The 25,947-nt window shown below is 37.8% G+C and overlaps 1 protein-coding gene across 1 annotated transcript in view; it reads right to left on the bottom strand.

The window, feature by feature from the left end:
* The window catches only part of LOC131693209 (frizzled-2), a 100,070-nt gene that overhangs the window by 62,276 nt on the left and 11,847 nt on the right, over positions 1 to 25,947 (bottom strand). The window contains exon 2 of the mRNA XM_058980857.1: positions 17,569 to 17,672. The gene's annotated coding sequence lies outside the window, so the exon portion shown is untranslated. The remainder of the gene's footprint in view (positions 1 to 17,568; positions 17,673 to 25,947) is intronic.

Genomic DNA, 25,947 nt, shown 5'->3' with positions numbered 1-25,947 from the left:
ATGTGAAATAAGATTTCCTTCAGCTTCCTGGGCTCATTTTGCCGAAAAATATATGGTTTGGCAGGGAATTTGGTCGTGTGGATAGCAGAACACGGTTTAAGGCTAATGAGGTCAATTTTGTGCCGAAGGACCTTAATGCCTCGGACGCACCGGAAATTGAGGAATACCGAACAACCATGAAGCAGACACTACAGAAGCATCTTTAGGAAGTGAAATCGGAAGTTGAAATGAGGAGTAAAATGAATTTCCACACGAAAGTAAGTTTGTCCAAATGTTGCTCAAGATCTTATGAACAGTGGTATGAGAGAAAGGTACGTGCATTTGAATATGGCTATGTAATTAAATAAATCAAACATGAAAAATGCTGAATAATTTTTTTTTTATTTCCATAGAGTTTGAAAACGATCGGCGGAATGAATGAACTGTTGCGAACCTTTTCTTGTGACGTAATTTGGTTCCGTACATCCTTTACTTTACGTACAGAAAATGGATTTGGTAATGCCATGGCGGAAGCCGTGACTGAAGTTCATAAAACAAAAACAAATGTATCCACTAATAAAAGTTATATTTATGCGTTACTGAAGGGAAATTCTAGAAAAAAATTTCAATAGGACGTAAGTAACATTGAGAGTCTCTCTTTGTTTACTTTCTCTTTCGTTTATTACGACGTCATTACAACACTTTGCACTAATTTTCCAGTACATATCGAAAGCCGACGGTTTTTACTAGAATTGCTGAAATGGCCGAGTAATGAACAGAAGAGAAAGACCCCAAAGAGAATCTCTCATTGTTACTTACTAGAATTGTTATAAAACATGATTATAAAACATGTGATTTTTGTTCATGGACCTGTTTTCGTAACGTCAAAACGTGATTGTTCCAGAAATCATAGCACTTAATTCATGATTTAGGGAATAATTTTTTTCCGTGCGTTGAACTTCCATCGTGGTCGGGTCCCTATCTCCCAATCCATACCAAAAGGGCCATAACTTCGTCAATTTAATCAATCGTTAATCTTTTAAGAAATTGACGCTTGTTCGTTTTATTGGACGATGTACTATAAAAAATAATAGTTTTGGTGCAAAGAAACCATTGCTCATACCTTTTAAATAATCCAAATTTTCTTCATTTTTTCTTCCCGAAAAGTATGTAACCCCTTAACTAGTGGTGGTGAACTATTTTCTTCAGCGTCCCTTATCATTTATCTTTATAAAGTGATTCATTAGCAGTGTTATATGTGAAAATGAACCACCTTGGTTATCCCTCCGGAAGTCGCGCAAATGGCCCACTGAACGAGCAGCCGACTTCCGGAAGGTTATGTAACTATTTTTTTCCTATCTTGTTTTAGTGCAAATAATTAATCAGTCTTCATTTCGTTATATTCTTAATTGCACATATTATTATTTACATATAGTTCGTATGTATGTAATGTTCACTGATTTGATAGCATTGTAAGGGAATACGTATCCGCCGGTTGATGTCAATCGAGCTGATATTTCTTTAGACTGAGCAAACTAATTTCTTTGTTTGTTTAGAGTTTATTTGATCAACTGGGAAACTAGTCCACTGGGTATTTAATGCGCGTGGGGAATACGCACGTTCTTGTCTGAGCTAATGATGACTTTTGAATTATGTATGAGGGTTGAGAATTAACAATTCACAAGAAGAATTCAAAACTAGTTACCAATTTTCGGCTGTCATACCAGCACGAAGGACAAATGTTTTATTGTCATATCCATTGGGGCACTTTTAGTCCATTAAATTATCAATAAATTATATTAATTGTTCATATTGTATTGAATACTTGCATATGTACTGAAGTACATGTACTATACTACTGTCAAGTGCACCATATTTCTTCATGAGTGTAAAGATATTATACCTTGATTATTGACGTAAAAGGTGACAAGTTAGTTTCTTAGTGTTTCCAATCTTGTTCTAGTAATTAGCGTAAAAACGCGCATATGTCATCGGTTGTATATCCGTCACACAAAATTAGTCGTTTCAGCTACTTGGGTAGGGCTTATTTTATGCTGTTTAAATGTGCCTTAGATAGCATAACAACGCGCGCGAATAATTATAACACAAAATTCAATCTCCGCAGAGAAAGAAGCCAATACATAATTGTCATTAATAATAATACTTAAAATGTATACACAATAAATAATGCGTGTATTACGAAACCTTTAATTACATAGATACATCGACAGATGTCTCGAGACACTAAAAGTAATCGCTTTTCATTATAGGGTAGAAGTATCATTCTTCGCCCCCTCCCTTATTTTCGCCCCCCTTGCAAAACAATTACAAATAATTCTATCTGCTTTACGATCTGGACCTCCGCTTGCGACTATTATTGAAAAACAAACCAAGTCGAATAAAATGTGAAAACTGCCCTATTTTAAACAAAAATATTTCATAACGTATTTTTAATCGTAAATAAAGTAGTACCTGTAGAGCACTTATTTTCCTGAAAACTAAAAATGGTGACAATTTTTTATCGCGGGGAAAGTTATATAAATGTTGTGAGTAAGCGTTAGAATATTCAATAGTAATGTTTTTCAGCATTGCAGGAATACATGTCAACGCACATCCGCGATTATTACCTTTATTCAATTAAGTTTGAACAATTTTAAAACGTGGCGAAAATTAACGCAAGATGAAACTCAATTCTAATCTTCGCCCCTGGCGAAATCCCATATAGCGTTCTTTTCTTCGTATGGGTTTTTATCTTCGCCCCGTTCCACAGTGGTCCCAAAGTAGACTATTGATTTTAGCTAAGTGATGTCTTTAAGGAAATTTCTTGAAATAAAACGCTCTTTCTTTCAATCACATCGGATCGTTGACTAATAGTGAGTTACGAAATTTATTTTCTTCAACAATTCAGATAGAAAAATACTCACTTCATTTAAGTTGTACAAAAACTTACCAAGAAGCTTTCTTTCGGAAACTCTTGGTTTTCGAGATACAGGGCGTTGTTTGTGAAAGGCCCCTCAAAAACAGTTTTTTTATCATAACTTCGATTATGGAGCTTCAAGCGATTTCTGATGTTCTAGAAAGTAATATAGACGGCTAAAATAGACAATTTTCTAAAATACCATAACCTGTTTTCGCTTCGCTTTTCGCTATTTACAGAGCTATTCACTATTTCTAAGGTCAACATCTCTAAACCAAGTAAAAACGGATAAACTACTTGGTAACTAAACGAAAGTACCTTTTTTATATACTGGAAAAATAAGAGCGCCCCAAGACTGCTCTCTACCTATTCAGTTGCAGTGAAGATAATCAGATTCTGCAATCTATCTTTGAATCCAGCGCAGTTATTTTCGATTTCTAAAATATGTTATTAACAATTCAATTAAATTATATCAATAATAATTAGAAAACCTTTTACAAACGTAATGTTTGGTGTTTTACGAATTCTAAACAGCACCGAGCATGTTTCTAGGCTCTCTCTGTAAGGAAGACAAAACCTATCAAAATACAACCTCTCCATACATTTTTTTAATAGTTTAAAGAGAAAAAAGCCAAAAATTAATTCGTTTGGAAAACCTTATTGAAAACATATACAACGGAGTTTCTGTCTGTGATTAAGGGGTTTTATATATTAAGGTGCAGGACGAAAGGGAAAAAAATTGAAATTTTATGAAGGTATATAGCCATATTTATATCAAATACTTATTATACGTTTAGCGTAGTACAATGTCTAATTTGCAAAACCCACTTGTGAACATGATTAAATATTAATAGGGTGGATGCTCCTATAGTTGAGGTGTACCAATAGTTTCAGTAGTGGGTTATACGCCTAGCTAAGGTACCAACCATCAACAAATATTTTTTTATCGATTCATCGCACTAAAATTATGCAACAATAAAACTGTTATCCTTGAAATTTGCTCAAAAAACTGTTGAAAAAAATTATGTTTTTTTGAATTTTAAATAGGTGCTACCCTGCACCTATAGTTGATATAGTGTACCTATAGTTGCAAGTCCCATAAGAAATCAATGGGATTTGCAACAATAGGACCAGAAATTAGCGATTGCACCACTATTAGTACATCTTTATATTTTTCCTATGAAGTAGGGATTGAAAGCTTTCGTTTAATGCATTAACATTGCCCATAGGTCTATTCATCGATTTTTAGCAGAAGTTTTCCTTACATCCACCCTAATTGTCGAAGTTATAACCATTTCCACAAAAGCGCGTTTTTCTCTAAGAGATTTATCGTGACTACGATTGCTGTATAACAGCTCAATTGAAAACATAAAAACAAAAATAATCATGGTGTCCTTGAACTATACATTGTATTTTTTTTATTTTTGCGAACGGGTACGATTTTTCCAAAATATCCACTATTTTTCTATTATCACTGAGAATTTTTTTTAAGAAATTCATAACATTGATATGAAAACTTTGACAAAAAAATGGAATCATTCAAGGACACGACAGTTAAATTATAAACAATTAAAAAAAGAAATTTGACATCGGTTGAAAACATTTTCAGCAGTCGTAGTCACAGCAAAGACGTTTTTGGAAAAAACATGATTTCGAGATAATCACGTGCAAAGTTTCTAGTATATACCCGGGACCTCATTAGGGAATAGTGAATACGCTATAATGTTGGTTCTACTGCTTGGATATTTATAATAATTTGGGCAAACATTCTTAAGAACTTTATACTGCCGCTCTACGTATAATTGTCTCATGTGTATTGGGAATTCCATTGCACATGGAGTATTTTGGCGTATAATGATAAGAAAGATAAAAGAATAGTTATTGTTTCGATTTTTGGATGTACACATATATCCTTTTAATTTAAGTCAGCATCTGTAGTCATTTTGGGCATATTCGAAATATTTGAACGAAATTGAAATTGTTGCTCCAAGTCAACTACCAAAAAATATATCTGTTTCATTCATGATTTACATAAAGAATATCAGTTGATAATTCCAAAATGATTTTTAAAACATATGCTTGACATATTAATTTATGTATCCATTGCATCTGCTGCAAAACCGGAAGCAAATAAATTTTTAATCCTGTGCAAATACGAAAATGTAGTGAGAAGCCTTGGGGTGTCTTGATTTTTCTAGCATTTAGAGTATTTTTCTAGTAGTGCCATTTAGTTAACGAATGGTTTGTTCGTTTTTGAACGTTGCTATTCTCGTTCGTTGGCGCGTACATCGCCTTCCTTGTTCGCGCGAAATATCGAGAACACTCTTATGGCATATTCGTTTTTGACAGTGCACTACACCGGTGTAGTCGGTGCTACACTCATTCAAACTTGGGTGTAATCAGTCTAACTCATTCTTTGCACTACACCATTGTAGCACCAAGAAAAAACGAAAACGCCATTAGTAGTCCTTGCTCTTCGTGCATCCACACTCGCGTGTGCTCTTGAACGCATTTCTCGCTTGCGAGATAACAAAGCACACGAGACTTTGCAAGAAAAGCTTCCTGGATATGCCCTACATACTAGATGAAAGCTTGGGTTTCTCGCGAGCATTCCCGCTCGAGATTTTACTCAACCCGGGCGCGAACGATAAAGAGCGCTAGGCATGCTATTCGTACACGCTCGCGAACGAACGGACTTGGAGTGCTTCTCGCTCGTTTCGCAACACAACATAACAAGACTATAAATACAAGAGCTTGTAAGTTAACGTATTATTTGTTTAATAGTTAGTTTTTGAAAATATAATCAGGATTTGTCTAATCTTTTCTCGATTACCAATTCTGTGAAATTGTAGCATGATAAAAGTCGTGAAATTGTGCGTGGGCGCACGGGGGCGAAAGAATAGAGCAAGAGGGTGGCGAAGATTAAATTTAGGGGGACGAAAATTGAAACACGTCTTGATTTAGAATTATGTTATTTTTTCGTTAATTTATTGTTTTAAATCACTTTTATTCAGTATTATTGGATATTATATGATACGTGATGAGAATGATAAAATAAAATTAGTTAGAGCAATTCAAAATCGTTGAAATTCAAAGTTTTTCCGCAAACAAATGCTTTAGGGGGGCGAATTATAGTACATTTACCCTATTGTCTTATTTTCGGAATGCCGTGTTTCGCTGGAATGAAGGAGCAAGGAATAATAAAATCGTTCATCTGCTGTTTGATTCAATTAAACGTATGCAACACTCCCGACTGTCGGCTCTCCGGAGCTGAAGTTGCTATTTTTTACAAACCGAGCATTTCAAAATGTATTCAATAAACTATAAATCTATCATAAATTCTCGGCAGCCGGCTGCCCAGAGCGAAAAATACATGACAACACTACTGAGAGTAGCTTAGATAGTATCACTCATCAAGGTGAATTCAGATTTGTGTAACTATTTACCCCATCGTACTAAAAAAACTCCTTCTCGTGGCAAACGTGGAGATGAAGAGGTATACAGAGTCTCCACAACAACGTTTGTTACGCTAACATTCCTTCCCTTCCCCGATGAATGTAAGAACGTGGCTGGCACCGTTATTGGCATTTGGCAAGTATAGAACTCTCGAAATGTGCACATTGAGGATGACTAGCTACTCCCAGGCCCCATTCGTTGATTCTCTGTGAAATTTTGCTTGTTCTGGTCAATCACAGAGTAGCAACTACGAATTGTACGGGCATCATGCCCATGCTCATGCTCATGCTAAAAAAGTATGTAACCTCTTAACTTTTCTTCCAATAGTAAAGTACCTGGACCCAGCGGCGATTATCCCAGATGAGCCCCCCTTCCCATATGGCCTGTATGAGCAGAAACCTTTTCCTTAGTCTAAAAGCAAAGTAAAGCCTGACTACTACATTTCGTCGTGGAACTTGGCCTTCTATATCGACAGACTTTGCAGTCGATTCTTAGTGTACAGGACTATTGGAGAGCTAGTGCTACGATCGTACTTATTACTAAGAATCCTTCTTGGCCGGGGCTCCTTAGTGTATTGAAAGAATAATTTCAGTTAAGGATAATACTGACCGAGAAATTATTCTAGTAAAATACACAATATGTCGTGAAAACATTATGATCAAACAAAACGATAAAATTTTTGATCAAATTGACAACCCTCAATCCAAGACCCAATCAAGCACCAAAAAGCACATCTCCTACAACTCGGGATCTCATTTAGAGACCTTGTAAGGCAAACGAGCGACCCACAGATGGAACGGCCACTAAAACAGTACGAGGAGCAGGGCATGGAGGCGGAAGAAGAAGCCCGCCAGAGAACATCGATCGCACCAGCAAAACTCGGCTCAATTGGTATGCATGCACCTTCACGTATGGGTCGTTCGATTCTTGCACCGAAGCCTACAGGGGTCGAAAATTGAAACATGTTTATGATATTCCGTTTTTTTTTCTTTCTCTTGTTTTCTTTGATTTTACGATTTTCTACCTATTCCGAGAGTACCCAAATGGGCTTACTGGTTACTTACGACCGTTGCGATCGGTTCGGAAAAGCTCTGTCGTTTTGAGAAATGTTCTTCAAAATTGCTATCACCGTTGCTGGCATCAGTGACGCGGCGATCACGCAGTGATTTTTGTTTTCTCGTTTTCATTTAATGTTTCTCTCTAATTTTCGATGACCCAATGCAAGCGTTCAAGGGTGTGACACCGAGTGAAGGATTGAGTTTCAAAAATTCCACGAACGTACGCAGTTAGCTGCCATTTGTCACCGAAGCGCTTGTCTGATTGGCGCTTGATTAAATGTCAGAAGGAGGAGAAGAGCAGCAAATTAAATTTTTATTGGCTTAGTCGCCTAGTCTCGAGAGAGAGACATCGAACGTTTTTGATGGGATTGAATATTGTTTGTTGAATCTCGTTTCGAACTTTAATCGGAAGATGATCATAAACGTAATAAGCTCAGACCAGATATAGTAGTACGGTAGTAGGAAAGCGAAAAAAACTGCGAGTTTGCAAGGTGTTGAAAGAGCAATCGGCATGCACTGTTACTAAACGTAGGAATAGTTTGTAGTACCAGCATTCACTACAACCAGCTATAATTTTTTACTGTGCACTCTATCGAAAGACCGGATCAGCGGTTACAGGTGCGTTCTCTGGTTCACAGAATCCAGCAACGGTGGTGGTGGTGAAGGTGCAGACGCGTTGCGAACGCAGTGTGAAAAGGAATCTTGCGAATATCCGCGCGCGCTTTGCCACACTCTCCGGCGATGCTGAACCAGGAGGTCCGCCCGTGTGTACGCGAGCGGACCCCGTCTGTCAAGTTAGCGAAACGAGGTGGTGATGAGTGGCGTGTAATTATTATTTTCATTTGCTCTTTTTGTTTGCAAATAAAGCAAATAACCCGAAAGATAAAGGCGCAAATGATGTATTTATGTATATTGTTGTTCGAAATTATCCATGCGCGTGAGAGGTGCGGGTTTTTTTTTCGCTGCTACTTCCTCTGAGCTTCGAATCGTTATGGAGTTGTGTGTTGTAATTTGTGCGAAGTTGTTTTTCTTTTTCTCCGCTGAGTTGTGCAGTTTATTATTGCTCATTTTGAATCATTGCTGCCGGGTAGCGATTAACCAGTGTATTGTTTGTGACCAGATGGAAGTGAGATGAGCGATTGAGTTTGCGATTCTGGGAAACAGGGTTCGGAACTGACAGCTATATATGGAATAAAAAACCATTGCTGATATTTAGAAATAAAGTTCAGGGATTGAGCTACAAATTTTACATTCAATAGTTCCCGTTCGCTCATTTCCAGTGTTGAATTTCGGATATCGAAAAAGAATCCAAAATTTTAATTAAATCAAATTAATAATCTCCAACGAGAAATGTTAACCTAATTAAATTGAAAAGACTAAAGCGCGCAACGTTCCCCGGTCGTGGTTCTTTCCTTGGTAACCATCTCATTAGCTGAACAAGATCGCCTATCAATGAGCACTTCAACCGTCAAGAAAAAAAAACCACTCGCGATTCAGTCTACCCACGGTCCCGAAGAAGTCGAAAAAAGAAGGCTCAAACGACTTGACTTCCTCTAGCCCGACCCGTTTCCGTTGACCAAATGACCACCTCTGCCGCAGCATCGCCCCATTGTTATCGCTGCTCGGTTGCTGCCTCGCGCTGTTCTCCGGTAAGGTTCACGTTTCACGGAATTCAAGGAACCCATCCCTAACGCGCCTCTGCCCCGGGGCCCTACCGCAATGTCAGTGAGAACCGCTCGAAGATCGCCGGGTGCTGATATCATAAATTTTCCTCCAATTCTTCATTCCTTTGTTTGTTTTTCATCCTCCACCACCACTCAAGCTCACACTTCCCTGATTTTCACCGTGTCGAAGCACATCTGCTGTCCCAACAAGAAAACGATGAGCCAAGATGGTTAGCAATTTTGTGCCGGCCGCGAACTGCTCCGCCTGAACCGACCGCTGCTGCCGGTCGCATCGAAGCTCATTTGCGAAGAACGAGATGAGACTGGTCCACGATGAACTAAGCGACGAAAGATATCTGCTATGCCCACTCACGCGTTGCACTTTCGAGGTCCTTCCGACCGATGCACTGTTCCCACCCTTACCTCCTTCCTCGCCCACATGATCCCTCCAAACATTTCACAAACAAAAGTAATTAATTTTCAAAACAGTGCACGAACTTGACTCCGAGCCAGTGGAGTCCTTCTTCAATCTCCAACCGTGTCGTGCCGTAGAAGTTTAATTACCAATTCTAACTTTCTGCCAACGTAAACCCAGAAAAAACCGTCTTCGCCCTGGTATCGGGAAGCGAAAATCAATATTTTGAGAATAAAAAAAAAACAAACAATGTGATAGCACCGAGCTCGACAAATAATTACACTCTGCTTCCGAATAATTGCCTAAATGATTGGTTTCCCGTCTGCCTGAATGCCGGGTCTTCACGCTGACTAATGAAGCTGAAAACTACCGTCCCGCTGTTGGTTGCCGCCTTCTCGTGCAGCTAGCCCACCGAGCGATGGAATCAGGTTTGACGAACCCCAGGCAGCGAACGTTTGGAAGTTAATCACACACGCCCCAGAGAAAAACAAAAGAACATAGCATAACAGTCCTCGCGCAGCTCCCCTCCATCGGCGTTCGAATCCCTCGCCCCTCAACCATTGAATCGAAGGCACCCAAATGGAAGAACTCTGATCAAATATGCTCACCCAAACGTACAAACACACATCACAGATAGCTATCTGAACCAGGCTGCTGCAGCGCGGCTGGGAGGTAATTTCGCTAAATATGCAAATTAGCCTCCAGACCTCAGTTAGCATACACGCTGCTCTGGCTGCTCATGGTTCCTGGGGATAGGTGAACGAATGAACGAACGAACGAACGAACGAACGCGCGGGGAGCTCGGATGATTTTGGCACCGGCGGCAGCAGCCAGCCGTCTTCCGAGAAGCTGGCTTTTTTGGGAAGAAAAGCAAACTTTTGAGTCAATTTAATTTAATATCTTTCGCTTGCTCGAACAACTGGCAGGAAAGTAGTTAGCTAAAATGTTTCTATTGGCAACGGGGAAACGAGCCAGCATGCACTACAGGCTGCAGGCATCGATGGCGGCGAATGGTTCCGTTGATGAGCTTAGAAAGTCCGATGAAATAATTTCGTGGTGATTGCAGAGAGCTGGAAGCTTGCTGGTGTGTACTTATTCGAGGAAATCTGGACCAAACTGGAACAAAGCGTGTGTAAGTCGGTTGGTGCCTGTGATTCGGAAGTTGGAAAATTTGAGCAAATGAAAGAATTATAGTTATATAACTATGAACTTCCGTACGGATTAAATATTAAAATTCTTGTTTTCGGTACTTTACTTGTTTTAGATGTCAGAAACACACTGTTCGAAACAGCCACAAATGAACGATTCTGTCGGGTATTGTCGGGAGACATAACCGAAGTGAAGTAGAATACAGTTTAGACTGTTAATATGAATGCTGCAATTTTTAATATTTTCAGAAAGGGGTATTCATACTATTTATTTCGGTATTTCTAGTGGAAATAATAAGCTATCGGTACACGTACATCGAAATCCAAAATATTCAAACGTTTGAATATATGGATTGTCATTTGGTAACCCTGAAAAGGGCATTCAATGATAGTGAAACAATTCGTTTGAAAAGATGACAGTTCATCATAAGTGTACCGTTATTTCGGTTTTTCTATTAGAAATACCGCAATAACTGGTTTTAATTAAACCTTTGAGAAGATAGTAAAAATAACAGAATTCGAAATTAACAGCCTAAAGTGTATTCTACTTCACTTCGGTTATGTCTCTGATATTACCTCCCCATCTTTTTGCCTTTCTCAATAGAAAGGTATTGCAATTACTCTGAAAACCGACTTTTTAACGGAGGCCCGGAGGGCCGAGTGACATATACCATTCGATTCAGTTCGTCGAGTTCGGCAAATGTCTGTGTGTGTATGTATGTGTGTGTGTATGTATGTGTGTGTGTATGTGCGTCTGTGTGTGTGTGTACGCGAACACAATCTCACTCACTTTTCTCAGAGATGGATGAACCGATTTTTACAAACTTAGTCCCAAATGAAAGGTGCAACGTTCCCATAGGCTGCTATTGAATTTCTAATGGATCCGACTTCCGGTTCCGGAATTACAGGGTGATGAGTACGATCACGCAGAAAATGTCGATTTTAAGAAATTCTGCAATGAATGTATAATGGTGAAAATTTTTCCAAAATGTGACCACAACTGCTTCGATTTGTAGTACTAGGTCATTAACAGCCATTCAAAGTCTCTTTGGTCACATTGGCCACCATCATCGGTTCCGGAAGCCCCGACGGAAGTATCCAAATTCAGACTAACAGTCACATCGGTTTCTCGGAGGTGTCTAGACCGAATCAACCAAACTTAGTCTCATATGAAAGATGTTGCGTACCCGTAAATGGCTATTGAATTTTATCCCCAACCGACTTCCGGTTCCGGAGTTACGGGTTGTGGCGTGCGATCACATAGCAAATTGTGATTCAAACCGATACCCCGATGGAAGCAAAAAAGGTAAAAATTTCGCTAAAATGTCTCTCATATAACGTAACTCTAGGTCACCGACGGCCAAGCAAACTTTCGTTGACTACATTGACCACCATAGACGGTTCCGGAAGTGCCCGGGAAAAGCGGCCATCTTTCAAAATTTACGAACTCACATCAGTTTCCCTGAAATTGTTGGGCCGATGTTCACAAACTTAGTCCCAAATGATAGCTATAGTCTATAAAATTTCGTACGGATCGCTTATATGGGTCCGAAAATATAGACTAAATCGTCCGGTCACATATGAAATTCCCATATAAGCCGGAACTCAAATTTTTTTTCCAAAGGGGGGACCCCATGAAATTTCAGAAATCGAATTCGTATTTTTGATGCCAAACATCTTTAAAATGCATGAAACGTCGAGATTTTATGTTATCTCGAAATTTTTTTTTTATAAAAATCGACTTTTTGAGACTGCCGATTTCGCACCTTTTTTCAGTTCAATATTACCGTGGCTGTTTTTTCTTTTTCAAAATTTTAGAGCTCGAATAATGATTTATTTTCCTGTATATAGTTGTCATGTGATATATAATAATAAAATGTAATATATGCATTTAAAAGTTTTTAATGAATATAAACAACGGACACATTCTCGTGATTCATGATTGAGAAAGGCACAATTGCACCGTTAGGTGGATTAAAATAGGTTTTTTCTGCACTGTTTCATCTACCTACAAAGAAAGACTTAATTCGGCGCCTTCTTTCTTGAAAGCAGAATAACCTGGATATTAGGCAACACACAACCCTGGAAAATAGTCACTCCAGAGAGAAATTTTTTCAGCTCTTTATCATTTCGAATGGCCAGCTGCAGATGGCGGGGAAAGATCCTGGTCTTCTTGTTATCACGGGCAGCGTTTAGTTTCCAGCTCCAATACTTTGGCGACAAGATATTCCATCACTGCTGCCAGCTAAACGGAGGCTTCGGCACCGACATGTTTGGCGCGGTGACCCTTTCTCAGCAAACGATGGATTCGGCCGACAAGGCGTGTTGGTGTAGCTAGCGCAAGTGTAACACACGAATGATGTCGCACTCGCATACGACTCCCGGTTTTGTACTTGGTTCAGTTTATGTTCAAATCCCCAAAGGGGCCAGCCATCGAACAAAAACAGTTTACTTCCATCGTCACGTTCAAAACTCTGGTAAAATTCCGGCCGAAAATTTTGAAACGGGGCCCCTACATTGAAACATTAGAAGTATTCTACTTCAAAAAACCCTGTACATATTGACAATGGTAAAAACTTCAATAGAAGTGCGCGGGGGTCAAAAAATGTACTTCATTTTGCTGTATTCGCTGTCCAACGTATTGGTCTTTAAACATAGAATGAATTTATCTAACTGAGCGAGTAGCACAAACATGAACGTACACACCTCACAACTGCAAAATATGGAATGAATAATTCTCAAAGACGCATTTTCCTATGTGCGCAGCTACCATTCATGATCATCAAATAGGATGGAATCTAGAGTTTTGATGCGTTGCGTTGCGTTGTGACGATGATTTTGGCGGATTGCACACTGACTTCATCATGTTTGATTATCTAATAAGAGTTTCTTAGGAAATGGTAAGTCGGAATTCATACCAATCCGACCCACATTAAAACCTCAACAGCATGATAGCCATCATTGCCGGCCGCCCCCATCTTCATAAGGCAGACAGGAAGTGTTGATGCTCCACCTACTTAACAGAAGGACGACGATTCATCAGACTCTTCCATAGGTGTCGCGGAGTTGGTAGTTTGGAAGGGTATCAGGTCTAGGATTCGCTCCAAGCAAGCGATGCGACCTATAAAGTATATTTTATTAGGTAGTTGTTTAGTTAGTCTTCGAGTGCACGATGACTCGAAAAAGAAAAGATCTTGTCTGGGCAGCCGGCTACCGAGAGTATCCTATATTCCCTAAACAAAAGCAATTTGAACTCCACACAGCCGACCGCGGGAGTATTGCCTAGGTAAGTTAATCTTATCTGCGTAATAGGCCGGATCACTATTTATTGAAACAGTATTTAGACGGAATTTGTTACTTCTTCTCTACGATATATTTAATGGCTTGAAAACTACCGAGTGATAACACATAATACAGGCAAAGATAGCGCGAGATGTTATAAATCATGGAAAGTATTTCTTATTTTCCATATCGGATTGTTTTTGGAATACAAGTATACGAGCGATAATAACAAACACTGAAGGGAAATATAAAGGATTGGTAACTTGATGCACGGGCTTGTTAGCAATAACGGGGCTTGAAATTAGGTTCATAAAAACAGACGCGGCGAATTTTCAATACGTATTGATCAGTGATCATCGATACTAGTCAGATTAGTCGTATTGGGGCTAATTTCCGATCAACTATTCATTTTTACGGCACCCTCTCATTCTGCTACTATCGGCAGAAGGCTGATAGCACCCAGTCGTTGCCGGTCTAAGGACCAAATGTCATCAATAGACTTAATCTCGCGTGGAGGCATGAGATAGGAAACTTGTGACAATTTTGTTATCCCACCATTTGACGACCAGGATTGAATCTAGAGTTCTGATGTGTTAAAAAGTGTTTATCTTCAAATACTTTGGAATCCATCTAGAGGACATATATGAAAAATATTAAAACTGCAAAAGATTCAGTAAAAATTTGGTTTTTCTTGAATTGCTACTTATTGATATGTTTAAATTAAATCTCACGACCAAATTTCGCACTGTACAAGACATTTCTATTATTTTTAATAGTGGCTAAGTTTGATAAAGCCTGAAATTCTACTCTATAATGGTTCGTAGTAGAAAGAGTAGTCTTTTAGATAATTAAAGACTTTGTAATACTCAAATACAACCAGAGGATCACCATTTCCGGTGATGTATACTAACAAGTATGATATTTCGTACGACAAAAACAGTATTTAATGTTAAGTGCCGTAATTGAAGGTAATGATTTTTGAGAGTTGTATTTTTTATGTAAAAGTTCTCAACTTTGAAACGAAAATAGTTTATTAGCTGGCGTAACAAATTATGCATTCTATAAAATACGTTAGAAACTGTTCAAAGCTTACTTTAGTGATAGTAAAAACTACAGAAGTTTGAACGAATAAAACCGTTTTTAGGGCATCCTATAGCTTACTTTTGCATTTCTTGTGGATTGGGGAGTATGAATAAAAGTTGCATGTCTTTACCAAATTTGTCTAACATGTGTTGTTCTACAACTTTACTGAAGACAGCCATGCTCAATATCTAACCGTTAAAATAGAACTTGCTTAAGTTAAAACCACCCCAACTGCGATTTAAACGGAAAGAAGGGCATTGCAAGGTACAAAAACTTTTCTAAACATATTATAACTAAAGCTAAGTTATTTCGTTTTAGTAAAAAATTAAAATACGTGCTAAATTCACATTCTGAACCACTGTACAACGCAATAAACTGCACGCTCGCCGTTTAAAAAGAAGTCATCTAATAAAGTCACAGAAAACTACTGTATAAAAAGACATTTTTTCGTTATTTATGCACTGATAAAATAAATTGGTAATAGAACGAAAATTATTATACATTGCACGCATCCACTCGTCGTTTTCTGCTACGAAGCATTTTCGTGCATTGTAAATAGTTGGTTCGTTCATTTCACGATCAAAAAACAAAGTTTTCGTGATTTTTAAATATTTAGTATTTAGTACATTCACGAAAATTTTCGTTTCAGTCACACAAAATAATTTCGATTTCTACGATGAATTTCGTGCAATGTACACTAAATATTTATAATTTACGAAAATTTTCGTTTGAATCACGAAAAATCGTTTCGTTTTCTACTATGAATTTCGTCCAGTGTAAACTAAATATTTAAAATCACAAAAAAAATTCGTTCAGCAAGTCGCCATGTTTTTAGTTCACGAAATTAAAGGATCTAATCTATTTTTAGATCAGATTTAAGAATAAATTCGTCTAGCGATATGATTTTTTTGCGCGTGATTATTTTGTGGATTCTTCGGACAAAATCGTTCGCTAGAAGCTCGTAAATATTATAAAGACTTTTGTGTATCTTATCGAAAAATCCGTTTGATTAATGAAACAGATTCGTAATAAGTCTATGAAAATCGTTTCGTATTTTTTACGAAAAATTCGTAACGAAAATAAAAAAAAAGTTTCAGTACAACTATGAATGATTCATCATATGTACGTAAAATTCGTATATTTTACGAAAGTTTTCTGTACGAAACCCATTCGCAGCAGATATATTCTCTCAGTGCAGTAATAGAATATTCTAAAGAATTGGATACAAAATGGGTCTGTATATATTCGTTCAAATAGCGTAAAAATCCTTCAGTACACCGGCGTTCAAAAGCTCGGCAGCAATTTTGGCTGAAAGTTTTACGGAGCCCCTATTTTGGAACGTTGGAAATGTTCTAATTAAAAAAAATGTCAAAGTGAATAAAAAATGCATCCTGTTTGGCAAGACATTTATAGCTGACAATTGGAAAGTTATTGTTTCCGAAAACCAACTCATTCTTACGCTACATGGCTCCATAAGGAGAAAAGTTGGTTTAAAACCACTGTCCGCTTGTAGGGCACAACACCTAACTATAAGGAAAGAATTTTGCGTTTTGACTTTGTCCCTTCAGAACCATAGCACTAGGCTGATGCTAGTCAAAAAAGAGAAGCTTGGGTAGAGCATGTTGCTCTATGGAAAGCAACATAATAGTAATTGCATACTTCGACTTGACTTTTTGGATGTGACAAAGCAGTTGAAAAATAACCTGTGACACCCAAATTAGGCCATTAATCCGTGCTACTTCAGACCCAATTACCTGATTTGAATGTAGCCGTCAAACAAGTTGAAAGCAAAATGTTGAAAGTCGTCGTACGTAATAGTTTGGGCTGCGATGAAAAGTAGTTTTAGCACAACCCGATCAGAATGAAATAACAAGATTATAACAGAACACAATTTTTGTAACATATTGTGATATAAATTAGGTCTCGTTAGATGTTAAAATAACAGAAATTTATAACAAGTAAAAATGCGAGATATAGTTTTGAAATATTTCTGTTATGTGTTTCTGATTGGGAAGATAATGCATTAAAATGGTTAAGTTTACTTCGGAATTGGAAACATTTGATGAATATATTTTCGATTCAATTAAATCTAGTGATCGACTGATGTCGTATTTTTCCTTCCTCAAACTAGTTGAAGTTCTTCGTTTGAAACAGCCAGATAACATGAATGTGCCTTTTTACACTTTCAATTTCAACATGACAAAAATTAAAAGCGTTTTGTAATCAAAATTTGGTCAAACAAGAATGTTTAAGTCGACTAAATTTTATTACGACACTGTTTAGTTATATGGATTGGATAATTTATAATCTGAAGTGTTGTCTTGATAAATTTCCATCTTCAGTAAAATAATTATTTTATGCCTTCAATACTTCATCTAAATCAAACATACACCCTATCCTTCAAGTAGTACATGCAGCTTTTTATTTCAACGCGAACCGTGGGTTCCCTGAACCAATCCAGACAGATAGCTGTTATATTAGCATGAGATGGATTGCATTTAACAAGGTTCACATTAAACGTAAACCATATCGCATTAATCCAAGTCAGGCTCGGTAATTATCTCACCTTTGATAAGAGATCCAAAAGATGGGGCCGGAAGAAAGTCGAAGAAAGTCAGCAGACACTGTTGATGATTGTGTTCAACTAGCTCATTGTTCGACGTTCAGCGTCTGCAAAAAAAAATAAACAAGAAAAATTATGTTAATGGGGAGGTATTTACGTGTGTAGCTTTATAACATGCGAAAAAAAACCTGCTCCCGGGGTGTTTTGACATATGTCAGATCGCTTGAAAACACAAGTTTCGTATATTCTGTTACATCCAAACAAAGGATTCCATAGAACCACTCCGAGCCAGCGCCAACGTGGTGGAACGAATTGAGACTATCAACCGGTCGCGCACTTGGAATCAACCGCCCGGACAAGGCCAACATTCTTATGGTTTTAATCAGCCGTGTAGCCAACAACCCGTTGTTTGCAAATTTTTCAATGATCGCCTCGCTGTTTATTTTACAAATACATCTCCGAACAGTAAATTATGAAAAAATACTCCGCATCGCGGTCACTGAATCCACCGCAATCGCCCGCCAGGAGGGCCGCATCGCTGCTGGCTGACATACACTCTGCCCACCCGCGTTGTCTGCAACCCAGCCCGACGACCCCCATGGGAAGAAAAGAAAATTTTCCCTCGGCCAGCGGAGAAGATTTACGAGCTGCTTTCGAAAGAAGAGCGTTACGCGTCTATTTATACACTCTTGATTCACGTCGTATATTTGCCGTCGTTGGCTCGAATTAAAAAGAGCTGCCCCGGCGATTGGGCGGGGGTGTGCGAAAAAATTAAATACGAAAACAATGTGTTATTTTTCATTTCCCAGACCGCGGTCGTCAGTTCAGCACCCGCGCCCGCTCCATTTCCGAAGAGTACTCCCCGAGCAATCAAAACGGACAAGGATCGTTTTCTCGCTTGAGTTGAGATGCAATTTTTCTTGACTGTCGGATAGGATAGAACGGCTGCTCTGGGCTGTGTGACAGTAGGTCAGCAAGTGGGCGCCATTCAACGGGATCGAGTTTTTTTTTTGAGACTGTAACCCAGACGAGACGAGCTGCAGGATTATCTTAATCCGTTCGTAGCCAGACGTGGTAGGCCTGTACTTGTTGTGGCCACCGGGAGCTCACTCTGGAGAAACAGTCTTCGGATCCAGTTCGTTGAAAACCAGCATAATTATTTATGGGAAGGTGGCGGGGGGTGTCGTAGAAGAGATGGACACACGATCACCGGAGAAATCGCGGATAACATATGTTTGAACGTTTGCTGTGTTTGTTTCAGAGCGATAGGAAACTCATTTGCATAATTAATTATTCATAACAACGAGAGCTGCTCCGTTAGTTGCTGGGTAGGGGTATTATTTATGGTTAGCTGACTGAGCTTTGGCAATATTTCTTGTGTTCTTGTGATATGCAACTTGTGCCTGTTCGATATGCAACTTGACATTACATTTCTCCTGTCTCTTGGGAAATCTAAAGGTTGTAAAAGTAAGGTGTCAATGTGAGAAAAACTGAATTTCAGTGTCGACTGATATGTGGGATTTGTGATTTTAATCAAAATGCAATATTTAGAAATAAATATTCTTAACCATCGGTGTGTTAATGTGTGGCATAATCGTAGTGTACTAGCGGGACTGCAGAAAAGCATTCACAATATGACATACTATATACCAATAAGTAAATAATTTTCTGAATTTAAAAACCCGGTTGACACTAGAAATTAGTCGATTCTTAAACGTGTTCTCGTTTTGTCACTCTTTTCAAGTGAAATCTATTAATAATGGTTCAAGCCAACGATAGTAGAGCGGGTCATAGTAAGTGAGCAAATGTTTTGCAAGTCAAACTGCACCAAAATTTATGAACAGGACATTTTGCATAGTGCTCTCAAGCCAAAAAACAAGAGTTGGTTTTAGCTTTCTCATCAGCAAGCCAGAGCTTCTGTCCTTGCTTCCCGAGACATCACTTGAGATCAGTCTTCACACAAGTTGTGTGAATTGTTTGGATTTTGTGTCTAGCTGGTGCCAGATTGGTGTCAGTTAGTGACAGCCCGGGGACAACTTGACAGCTCCCATATGTTGAACTCATAAGCAAATTTTGTGGTGATTTGGTGATGTCATGGCGGCTCAAATGGAACAAAATTGTAAAAAGGCGCATCCTATCTATTATTTTCTATAACTGTAAAAAATGAACAATTTAAGCATATCACCAAATTTATTTCGCTGTTCAAATTAGAAACTGTCCATTCCTTAACAGAAACATAGATTCCATTTTGGATCTAAAAAATCCAACAAAAATAAATCGATTTTCAGAAATACAAGAAGATGGCTTTCAAAATCGAGCCACTTCCACTTATATTGAAATTTCCGAAAATCTTCGGGATCGAACCAACATGAAATCCTCCGGTAGAAGCCGTTCCATTAGTTTCTCGTCGGGCTGAAGCTGAGTAAAATGCGAAATGAATTCTGAAGGGATCCGTACCAAAACCATCGCAAAATCTTCCAGACAGAATTATTTGAAAAGTCGAACAAAACTCTGGCAAGAGTCGAACATAATTGTACATTCCTGTAGAAAATCCTACATATATTTATATTCTCAAACAAAATTCCAGAATTCATCCTGACGTTCTTAATTAATTTGAAATAAGATGTCATAGGTTCACGAATTGTTAGACTTGGTGATTTGCTTTCATTGGCCAAAATGTTTTTCACTCATATTTCTCGGGCAAAAAGCACCAATGATTTACCGATTCCACACTTCACACAATAATAAAACAAAAAAAACCTTTCCGACAGTTTCCAGTTAGGGATAAATTTATTCTCTAATAATTGTTTTCTTTACTTATTCTTTATCCACATTTTGGAATACGCTTTTTCTAAATGATGTTCTTGCTGCATTGACGGCGTTCATAACACACGTAACGAAACACGTTTTTCTCTTGAAACTATTTCGTTTCGTTGTTCGTGGTACTCATACGGAGAAGGCATCGAATCAGTGGTACATATATGAAACAAGCACTATCTGTCAAGTTGTCCCCGGGCTGGTTAGTGACGAAATGATTTCGAAGCAAAAAGTGGTATTGAAGTGGTGCTATTCATGCACAAATAAAATACTTATTTTCTATTAATTTCTAATAATTCAAACAACTCTTTGCGGTAGCCTAATTAAGCCTGTATTTTATGTAGAATGCTTATATTCCATTTATCGTCAAATAGCGAAATGCGTAATATGTAAAAAAATCAGTATATACAGATTCTCACTACACGTTGTGTTCCTTCCTAATTGATTTGCTGTCTTGCCTTGGAGTATTTGATCTGTCTTGTCTATCTTTAACGCTAGCTCTATGTCGTCTTCGCTGCTGTTAACCAAGCACATTGTAGGATGTTGTTGTATGCTTTTTATATTTGCGGATTTTTTGGCATTCTTTGACGTTTACTTCTTCGTTGGTGATGCTGGCTGTTGGTTTGGAGGTACTAGGTACAATCGTTGTTAAATTTACACTGGTTGGGTGATTGTTGGTGATTTAGCCGATGCTGGTTTTGATTGTATTTGTTGATTCTTTGAAGCGCCTGTTTTCCGTGGAATGGCGTCTATTATCAGTACTGACACGTGATAATATCGCCTTGAAAAACCTCTACCGCTTTCAATCGGAAATATCTCAGAATCTGTTTAATTTTTAATAAAATATTAATAGATAAAAAAAAATATTAAAAGAAAATGTTACGTATTTACTGTAATTTAAAAATAAGAACTAGGGTTTGCGATTTTTATTCCTCTCGTATGGAAGTTAGAATTTTTGGCTTCATACGTGTCATCAACTTTTGCGCAAACTGCCGCGCAACTTCACTGGCTGCTTTCTTGAGTATCGCGCTCCCCTCACCTACGGCGTAGCTTTGTTGAAAGTTTAATAACTCCTCCTAACGAAGCTGGATTGACTTGCAGTCTGTGGTAAAGTTGTTGGCAATAAAATTGAAAATCCGATGTATTCAGCGTCACCTAGTAGCAAAAATGCTTGCTAGTGGGTTTTCTCCATGTAAGTTGTCGAAAAATCCCATTCAAACTTCTAGCACGTTGGTCTGATAGATATACGTTTTAGGTTTAGCTCCAATTTAGAGCAGATATTTTTGACTAGGAATCGATGTGGTGGGCCGATCGAGTTTTCAAAACTTGTTGTAATGAAAATCGGTATCTTGCACAGCTGCAGATTCCCTGCTAGATTATCAGCTTACCGGCTACCTTGCCAGCAGAAAAAAACTTTATATTATTTAAAATCCTCTCCGCAATCTGCCGCTGAAGCTATTTGAAGTCAGCTTTGTCATAAGTTTTATCGTCTATAAGGTCTGCATTTTGGCCGTGATGTTTTGCTTTGCGGTTCCGTTCATTTGCTTAATTGTTCGATACTCGAAGAAATCTTCCCTAATATATTTCGAGCTATGCTATATTTTTTTGAGATATTCGAATTTTGTTCAAAATGACTAAAGGTATAATAAAAATCGAGTAAAATTTCAGTGAAATTAGATATTAACACGTCGCACAAAATAATTAAAGTTTTATAAGGAAAATACGTGAGATCTTTCGTATATTACAAAAAATCACAGTTTTCTTCCAGATGGTCGATTTTTTTTTAATCTTAACATTAACAGAGTGAATATAACGTTAATATAACAATATAACAGAGTTATATTGTTAATATAACAGACCTGGTTTCTCAAGACATTTGCAAAAAAATGTGTAAAAATATGTACCATAAATAAAACGAGTGTTAGCGGGCATCCGGTAGGTCATGTACACACAAATTGCTATTGCGCGTGGAGCCCTTCTTTCGTGACGGAGACACATTTACTTCCTTGCCTACTGTTTCTTGGAGGTCACAAACACATCTCGTTTTTTTTAACGTGGTCACAAGCGTGATTCTGCCGTCTTTGGAATTAGGTGGATTTCCGATGGTATTTTTTATACAGTTCGTTTATTTGATAAAATGTGTTTGTGTTAGCTTGACGGTGCTATTTTTCTGTTTTCGGTGATGGTGTTAGCTATTGATTTGGAGGTACTGGATATTGCTTTTGTGGTTCTCTATATTTCTTGTATCACCCCCACAAATTTGATAACCACTTGTGGTTCAAATCATAGTATTGCTACCTGTGTGTTGTATTGGATTGTCGTAAATATTTTTTTTACCGATTGCTGTGCATGGTTTTCAATAATGTGCCGTCTGTTCACATCCTCACAAAAAAAAATCCCATTAGACATGCCTGGGAAATAAATTCTCCGTCGCGGATTTCACTTCTTCGCATTGCATAGCATGCATTATTCTATAACTTCGTTGGGTACGCGGGGCAAAATTGTGTAATCGTACCTTTATTTTTCCGCAGTCCATAAAAACGGAAAAAATATTTCTAACGTCGTGACTATCAACCACGTGTTTGAGATTAGTCTGTAGAATGAATCTTTTTGCCTGGCTCTTTTTAGAGGACCTTATCCGTTCTATGCTATGGATATGATGGATTTGGGTAACCGAGCTAATTCTCATGGGTCAAAAAACCATAAAATCCTATAAAATTACCATGCAGATGCTCCGCGCCAAATGTTACAAACATCATAACACCATGAAATGGTCTCAAAAAATCCATTAATGCACCAAAATGTTATTTTTAAATGGAATTTTCCGGACCATTGTGATGGTGTTTCCATGGGTTGAACACATCCCAAACACCATAAAAGCACCATGCAGTGGGGGTGAATTTGGACCATGATCATGGGGGCGTTATGGGCTTTTCGTTTCCTCGGGTATAGGCAACTGCCGTAAGCCAAAGCTCCATTTTCATCGTCGGTAATTGTTGCACATCTCAAATATTCGGCCTACTACGAAGGGACCTATAGTAAATGGGCACCGTATTTGGCTGGAGCTGAACTTTTTGCTCAAGAATAAAAGTAACGATTTGCAAATTAACCCTAGACTGAATAATTGTTTTTGCTGTCTACTTCGTCTTGATTCGGGCAGAAGTAAAGAACGCAATAAGAGAACTATAGCAGAATTTGCAATTTTCGTTGTAAGCTGTGATATCAATTTTGTCTCGTTAGTTTTTGATCGAGCTGGTTTCGGTAATTGGAAACAGACTCTTCTACCAACTATTGTTCCTATTTCATGATAAAAGTCTAGGCAATTATCAACGTTATTAAACACCATGCGCTAAGACAATTTTTAGATTTTCACTGAATCGAAATATTTTAACTAGGAGACATTTAAAAATTTGTGCATTTTTCTAATATTTTGATAGTTGAGTTGGATATATAATGTATGTCAAGGAACTTACGTTTCCACTTCGTCTCATCAGTATAAGGCAGACCGATTTGGCAGCTAGAGAGACGCTAAATAAAAAAATAGAAATACTACTTGCTTTCACTCATTTTTGACTTATTAAAGTTAGGTACTGTGGTCTTTATGCACACAATGGTTTAAACCAATTTTTTTCTTAAGGAGAAATATGCCATTGTGCTACGCATTGACTTTCTATCCGAAAGTGCGATTTGACTGCTATCTTTTTACCAGCTATTCGAACTTCAGTGCCAGAGGCATTCGCTTACAACGATTTAAGGTTGGCGCGCACGTCCGAGAACAAACAAATCAACTCCACAGATTAATATCGGCGCTATTATTTTAAGAACGGTAGTTACCCAAAAGAACTAAATATTTTTAGGTCGTTACCATGGAGCAATTTTTCAGACATGAGATCATCAATAAATAATCCAAAAATCAATTGCCCTAAGTGATTTCCTTGAGTGACTAAAACCCTAATTCTGAATTGAAAAAAACGAGTGTGGGGTATCAATCATATTTAAAACAATCGTTCAGGATGGTATAGGATTTCAACTAACTGGATTTAGAAATTGCTAATCTCTGGCTTTTATGCATTAATGTCACTACATTTATTGTCAACCTCCTTAGAAAAATTGACAAAAATTGTGTCAGCCTAATTTGACTTCTCAACAGGTTGACCTTCGCTGAAACATTTTGGAACTATGAGAACTTTTAAACTTTATTCTGACAAAGGTAAAACAAACATCTTCTTGGACTCATGCTAATTGTTGTCTGACCTCCTATTTCATGATCTTCGGGAAAGTTAGATTCCAACTTGAAAACTAGATCACTTTATAGGGTAAGTTTAAATGTTTTTTTATTTCACGGCCAACTGCATTTCGCGATACGATAAATATGCCTAAATCAGCGCTGAATAAGAATTTGGAATCGGTATTGCACTGTATAGACCATCTACCAGTCTCTAAGAGAAATTTACTTTAAATTATATCGATCAAGATGGTCTTCAGTAATTGCGATAAGTTTTCATTGCGACGTAGCTGTATGACTGCTGTGGACGTGGTGTGTTCATTGAAAGGTAGAATGTGCATCAGCAAATAATATAACACAGGGTTCATACAATTCAGTTCCAACATGTGCGAAATGTTGAACTGATAGGATTTGATAGTTACGGTGCAACAGAAACCTTTATTCTATGCAACGACATGAAACGCTTTGTTGAGTGTGAGAATGTTAAAATCAAGATTAGGCTGATCTGTCTTAGGGGTCACCCAATACCAAAAACTATTTATTGAGGCATATGTATTCTCTGAGTCAAGATCGATAAATAGAGGAATTTTTCCCAGGAATTTTAACCGCTTTTAGAGTGGTTATAATGAGATTCAAACATCCCATTCCTTCCTACGTGACTTTGAGAGCTAGATCTGCCTATTCTCAGACCACGCAGTGTACTAATGACAATCAGCCTCCCACGTGTTATTACTTTTAAAAGATCAGCTTGCTACGGAAAACCTTACGCGGGAGTAGGGGAATTATGGTTAAAACCAACACTTTTTCTGCGTTACCACAAAACCATTAAAATTATAATTTATGCGCAGAATTCTTCTTCAGAAAACTTTTAACAAGGCTTCATTTTGTCAGCACTTCAAAAAAATAATTTCATTAAAAATTATTCATTGTAAAACTTGGAAAACAAAGTTTCTTCTAGGCACTGCGGTTAAAACCGATACTCCATAGTGGTATGATCGACATCCCCTTTAATTTATTTTCTCTCCATTTTATTAAATTCTTTATCATTATTAAAAATGTAATATATGCGTGATTAATAAAGTGTGAATATGATTGATGCAAATATATGCTTTTTGTAGCTTCATCATGTAGTGAGGGGAAGAGCGTTCGAATGCGTAGTATTATAAACAAGAGTATTTTATGCTATAGGATTATTTTTTGGAATAGATATTTCCAAGTAATCCTTTCGCACATCATTGCAACCTTTGGTGTCATTTTATTTAGTAAGAGAAAATTTGCAAGTGTTCTACATTCTGCTAATAGAATTCTATTCTAGGGTCCATGAGTGACACACACTGCTT

The sequence above is a fragment of the Topomyia yanbarensis genome, chromosome 3 (assembly GCF_030247195.1).
Source record: "Topomyia yanbarensis strain Yona2022 chromosome 3, ASM3024719v1, whole genome shotgun sequence".
NCBI lineage: Eukaryota > Metazoa > Arthropoda > Insecta > Diptera > Culicidae > Topomyia > Topomyia yanbarensis.
This window is presented reverse-complemented; position numbering and strand designations above follow the sequence as displayed.